This window comes from Aquarana catesbeiana, linkage group LG11 (assembly GCF_042186555.1).
Source record: "Aquarana catesbeiana isolate 2022-GZ linkage group LG11, ASM4218655v1, whole genome shotgun sequence".
NCBI lineage: Eukaryota > Metazoa > Chordata > Amphibia > Anura > Ranidae > Aquarana > Aquarana catesbeiana.
The window spans coordinates 31,152,380-31,157,062 of NC_133334.1; the positions used below are offsets into that span (position 1 = coordinate 31,152,380).

Consider the following 4,683-nt stretch of genomic DNA (forward strand, 5'->3'; position numbering starts at 1 on the left):
GGCAGCATACATGTGCTTAATATGCTGCCATGGACTGGCGCTAGGAAAATTTTGGTAAGAATTTGATAGAATTTTAAATTTTCATAGCGTCAACATGGCAACATTAATATGGTCTACAACATATATGCCGCCATGTTGGCTCCAGGAAAAAACGCTGTAAGTATTGGTAAGTATTTGATACAATTTTGTGTTTTTTTTACTCTCCTTCCATTTCTTTTATAGGTATCACAGCAGAACAAAAAGGGAAAATCACAGACAGAGATAAAAACCAGACAGGAATTTTATCTCTTCCTCCTTTTATCAAAATCCTATTTTTCTCCCCCCACCCCCCCCCCCACCCCCATTACGGATCAATATCTTGTTTTTTTTCCCAATTGAACTGAAAAGCTAGAATGTCCGAATCCCGATTCCAACTCAAACCTGTTGATGGGATTTATTAAAAATTGTGAATGAAGAAATGATGTCTGATTGGCTAGCTGTAGTGGTCTTTGGATGACATTGGCGAGTTCCAGCGTTGGCATTGGCGAGTTCCGGCGTTGGCTTTGGCGAGTTCCGGCGTTGGCATTGGCGAGTTCCGGCGTTGGCTTTAGCGAGTTCTGGTGTTGGCATTGGCGAGTTCCGGCGTTGGCTTTGGCGAGTTCCGGCGTTGGCATTGGCGAGTTCCGGCGTTGGCATTGGCGAGTTCCGGCGTTGCTTGGCTCGGCTCTTACCATTCCTTAGGAAGCATTTTCATCTAAAGGAAAAAAAAAAATCACTTGACACTTTCCAGGTTGATATAAACTCTCCGGGCTTTTTATTCATCGTAGTTTAAAGTTTCCGTTGCATGTTTCTCCCTCGTTCCTCGTGACTCCACGCGCTTGGCAGGGACCCCGAAACATTCTATCATTGTGTCGTGCCTTGGATCGGCAGCCCCGGAGGAAAATGATCCGGCCTAGGTTGTATTACCGCAGATCTGCTTCCTCGCCGGGCTTCCAGGAGGACCTTTGTTGTTTGCTCACAGAGGATAAGGAAAGCTTACAGCATGGTTTAACTATGCCGAATGGGGGTTTTAACTAATACAACATGTTAGAAGTCTAAGGCAGTCATATTTCACCGGAGGAAACAATGTAGGAGAGGACAGGCTGAGCTCCAGCGATACAGGGGCACTTGGCAGTCAGCAGTTTTCGGAACATATAACACTCAGCAGCACCGCCGTGTCTGAGTAGTTTACTTTAAAGCGGTATTAAACCCAAAAGCAAACATTTATTATATTGCAGCTTACCAATTCTTAGATGTGATGGCTGCATTAGTTTTCTTATTTAGGCTTTCTTTCCTTTATGTTCACCTGGTGATCTGGCCAGTATGTCTGTTGTTATTCAGCAGAACAAGCTGTCCTACAAATTTAGCAGTTAGAGGGATGAGACAAACCATTTACCACTGGCAGGGGGGCTTACAACAATCAGCTTTTATTTGTTCATGTAAAACCTTTATCCCAAAATAAATTCAGATTCAGAATACTTTGGTAATCCCAAAGGGAAAATATTAAGATACAGTCAGTGAAGACAACACGATATCACAATAATGAAAGGAACCAAGACACAATAACAACAATAAAAATAAAAGTACATTAATACTATACTGTAATAAAGAAAGGAAGAAAGAAAGAAAGAAAGAAAGAAAGAAAGAAAGAAAGAAAGAAAGAGAAAGAAATTAGATAGATAGATAGATACAGTAGATAGATAGATACAGTGATATAGAGTGATATATGATATAGGGTGGATGGATAGATCGATAAATAGATGGGGAAATAGAGAGATAATCAGTAGAGAGAGAAAGGAAGAGGGATGGCTAAGAAAGAAAGAAAGAAAGAAAGAAAGAAAGAAAGAAGAAAGGAAGGAAGAGAGAGAAAGGAAATAAGGAAGAGAGAAAAGAAGGAAGAAAGGAAGGAAGGAAGGAAGGAAGGAAGGGAGAAAGGAAGGAAGAGAGAAAGGAAGGAAGAGAGAAAGGAAGGAAAGAAGAGAGAAAGGGAGGGAGGAATTAAGGAAGGAAGAGGAAGGGAGAGAGGAAGGAAGGAGAAAGGAAGGAAGAGAGGAAGGAAGAAAGGAAGAGAGGAAGGAAGGAAGGAAGGAAGGAAGGAAGGAAGGAAGGAAGGAAGGAAGGAAGGAAGGAAGGAAGGAAGGAAGGAAGGAAGGGAGAGAGAAAGGATGGGAGAGCGAAATGAAAGGAAGAGAGAAAGGAAGGAAGGAAGAGAGGAAGGAAGGAAGAGGGAAAGGAAGGAAGAGAGGAAGGAAGGAAGGGGAAAGGTAAGAAGAGAGAAAGGAAGGACAAGAGAAATAAAGGAAGAGAGAAAGGAAAGAAGGAAGGAAAAGAGAAAGGAAGGAAGAGAAAAGGGAAAAGAGAAAAGAAGGAAGAGAAAAAGGAAAAGAGAAAGGAAGGAAGAGAGAAATGAAGGAAGGAAGAGAGAAAAGAAGAGAGAAAGAAAGGAAGAGATAAAGGGAGGAAGGAATGAAGGAAGGGAGAGAGGAAGGGAGAGAGAAGGAAGGAAGAGAGAAAGGAAGATAAATTGGAAAGAAGGACTAGAGAAAGGAAGGAAGGGAGAGGGAAAGGAAGAGACAAAAGAAGGAAGGACGAGAGAAAGGAAGAAAGGAAGGAAATAGGAAGAGAAAAAGGAAGGAAGAGAGGAAGGAAGGAAGATAGAAATGAAGGAAGAGAGAAAGGAAGGAAGAGAGAAACGAAGGAAGAGAGAAAGGAAAGAAGGAAGAGAGGACAGAAGGAAGAGGGAAAGGAAGGAAAGAAGGAAGAGAGAAAGGAAAAGAGAAAGGAAGAGAGAAATGAAGGAAGGAAGAGATAAAAGAAGAGAGATAGGAAGGAAGCGAGAAAGGGAGGAAGGAATGAAGGAGGGAAGAGAGAAAGGGAGAGAGAAAGGAAGGAAGAGTGAAAGTAAGGAAGAGAGAAAGGAAGATAGAGAGAATGGAAAGAAGGACTTGAGAAAGGAAAGGAGAAAGGAAGGAAGAGAGAAAAGAAGGAAGGAAGAGAGAAAAGAAGGAAGGAAGGAAATAGGAAGAGAGAAAGGAAGGAAGAGAGGAAGGAAGAAAGAGAGGAAGGAAGGAAATAGGAAGAGAGAAAGGAAGGAAGAGAGGCAGGAAGGAAGAGAGGCAGGAAGGAAGAGAGAAAGGAAGGAAGAGAGGCAGGAAGGAAGAGAGGAAGGAAGAGAGAAAGGAAGGAAGAGAAAAAAGAAATAAGGAAGAGAGGAATGAAGGAAGAGAGAAAGGAAAGAAGGAAGGGAGAAAGGAAGGAAGGAAGGAAGAGAGGAAGAAAAGAATGAAGGAAGAGAGAAAGGAAGGACGAGAGAAAGGAAAAGAGGAAGGAAGAGAGAAATGAAGGAAGGAAGAGAGAAATGAAGGAAGGAAGAGAGAAAAGAAGAGAGAAAGGAAGGAATGAAGCAAGGAAGAGAGGAAGGGAGAGAGAAAGGAAGGAAGAGTGAAAGGAAGGAAGAGAGAAAGGAAAGAAAGACTAGAGAAAGGAAGGGAGAGAGAAAGGAAGAGAGAAAAGGAAGAAAGACCTTTAACTGCTTGTGTAACTGCAGCTCGATCTGGAGCTCAGCTTCAACTTGTTAGTGCATTAAAATTTGCTGGTACATCTAATGCCGCGTACACACGGTTGGACTTTCCGGCTACAAAAGTCTGACAGCCCGTCCGACAGACTTTCGACGGACATTTGGCGGACTTTTGGCGGACTTGCGGCAGACTTTCTAACGAACGGACTTGCCTACATACGATCACACAAAAGTCCGACGGTTTCATACGTGATGATGTACACCGGACCAAAATAAGGAAGTTGATAGCCAGTAGCCAATAGCTGCCCTAGCGTGGGTTTTTGTCCGGCGGACTAGCATAGGGATGAGCGGATTTCTGGGTCCGGCGTAGTTACGACGTAAAGATTTGAAGCATGTTTCAAATCTAAAGTCCGTCAGATTTGCGGCTGGAAAAGTCCGCTGAAAGTCCGGGGAAGCCCACACACGATCGGATTGTCAGCCGGCTTTAGTCCATCGGCGTCCGTCGGACTTTTGTAGACAAAAAGTCCGACCGTGTGTACGCAGCATAACACCAGAGTGGGGGCGCTCAAAAACAGGAGGTGTGTTACTGGCCAGATCACCAGATGAAAACAGAAGGGAAAAATCCTAGAAAAGGAAACTAATGCAGCCGCCACATCTAATAGTTGGTAATCTGCACTATATCACATTTATGGTTTTAAACTGCTTTAAAGTGGACCTTTCAGTAACATTATAAGTCTGCATGAATACATTCCTGGCATGTCACAATATACAGTGACTGTGTTCATTTTCAGAAAAACAGGCCTACAGGCCTTGAGCTTCAGTGCAGGGCCGGACTGGGAATAAAAACCAGCCTTGGAAAAAATGTCATTATTATACCAGTCCAACATCATAACCATCATAACGTCATTACTTCCTTGTTCATGAAAGGGAAAACCATGCATTTTAAAGCACATTTGAAGAGTGTATATATATATATATATATATATATATATATATATATATATATATATATATATATATGGCAGATATGAATATGAAAGCGCATAGGGCTTTATATATATATATATATCAAATTCCAGTTAAAAGTGGTAAAATTGGTCCATCATCTAGGGGCAACCCAGGAACGGGGGGGGTTCTGGTTTCCAATG

General features: G+C 42.4%; 1 pseudogene; it reads left to right on the plus strand.

The window, feature by feature from the left end:
- The first annotated feature begins 740 nt into the window (after positions 1-740).
- On the plus strand, positions 741-3,360 carry LOC141111681 (uncharacterized; annotated as a pseudogene).
- The last annotated feature ends 1,323 nt before the right edge of the window (positions 3,361-4,683 follow it).